Source organism: Cyprinodon variegatus, unplaced genomic scaffold (genome assembly GCF_000732505.1).
Source record: "Cyprinodon variegatus isolate N-32 unplaced genomic scaffold, C_variegatus-1.0 Scaffold9, whole genome shotgun sequence".
NCBI lineage: Eukaryota > Metazoa > Chordata > Actinopteri > Cyprinodontiformes > Cyprinodontidae > Cyprinodon > Cyprinodon variegatus.
In genome coordinates this window covers 2,593,926-2,595,291 of record NW_015150462.1, presented here as the reverse complement: position 1 = coordinate 2,595,291, position 1,366 = coordinate 2,593,926, and the positions used below count along the sequence as shown (strand labels likewise).

The 1,366-nt window shown below is 37.6% G+C and overlaps 1 protein-coding gene across 1 annotated transcript in view; it reads right to left on the bottom strand.

Annotated features, from left to right (window-relative positions):
* Positions 1–1,366, bottom strand: part of fdx1 (ferredoxin 1) — an 8,405-nt gene that overhangs the window by 5,642 nt on the left and 1,397 nt on the right. The window lies entirely within an intron of this gene.

Here is a 1,366-nt window from a genome sequence, read left to right as displayed (position 1 = left end):
TTGAACTCAGCATCCACCGAACTCTAAACCAGCATCTCTTCTCTTTGAGCTACCAATGCAGATGTCACATCTTTTTCTCCAGGCGCATTTATCTTTTTGTTTTCTTAGCCATTAATATATGTAACCCATCTTTACGATTAGACAACTAACAAATACAAAAAACATAACCTTTTCCAAAAAGGACAATCAGATTCATATTTTAATGGGGGAATCAAGACAACAACTCAGAGACTACAGATGCATTAACTCCCCATCCTCTAATACTCACGTCCACAGTCAGTCAATCTTCTCAATGAGAAGATCTTAGTCAACCTTCCCTATTCTAAGAAAATACTCCCTAGTGTATGGAGTCAAGCATCCCCACCTGCCATAACATTTATTGTTTTGAGCAATTTCGCTAATTGTGAGGTTTTACTGGAGGCTGCATTAGTCAGGGGTTGAACCTACAACCACAGGAACCAAAGCACAGATCCTTTATCCTCTGCGCCAACCAACCAGTAAAACACAACCATCATTGTGGTTAAATCTCATTAATATCTGCAGATGATGTATAAAAAAAAAATAATAAAAAAAATCTCTATTTCAAGCATATTAAGACTCTGATTTTTAGATTTAACCAGCATTGAAATAGTCATCACCTTATGTAATGTAGTGATGCTATGAGATGAGGCTTCGAGGAGTGTGTCGAGTAATGGAGGGGACGTTTCCCCGAAGGCGTGATTCATTTAGAGGAGGGGCCAAAATCGATGACCTCCAAGGCCTCGCTACCGTAATACCACGTGGCCGCTAGGAAGTGGTTCAAGAAGGGCAAGAATTCTGACAGGCATTTAAACAGCCTCTGTATTCAGTCAAGATGGAGTTTGTAGGAGCTGCTGATAGAGTTTGGATAGATTTTAAGAATAGATTGTTTTTCCAACCAATTAATCTAGTTCCTTAAAATATTTTGGTTACAATAAACAAGGTATTGATCAAAATCTAAGCAAGCCACCGGACACAGTTGTAACGTTAGTGTTAAGTAGTATTTTCTCCATTGAACAGTTAATCACATAAATGGCGTCATCTGTAGGACACAGGCTGCCTCTCCTCTGGTTGATGATTCAAAACCCACCTCGGACTTTAGAGAGTTGCTATTATACTTAATTATTTTGAATAATGAGACTAATTTGCATTGGTTTGCCCTTGTAAAAATATAGATTGGGTAAAAACGCTGCCAAATTAGGTCGGTTTAGCCAAAAGATTGGTTGAACACAACTTCCAACCCGATTAAAACCAAAAAATGTGGAAAAAAAATAAATATTATGTTTGAATAAAAATGACTAAAACCTTTCCTTTTGCTCATTATTGCCCAATTTGTACAAACACTTTC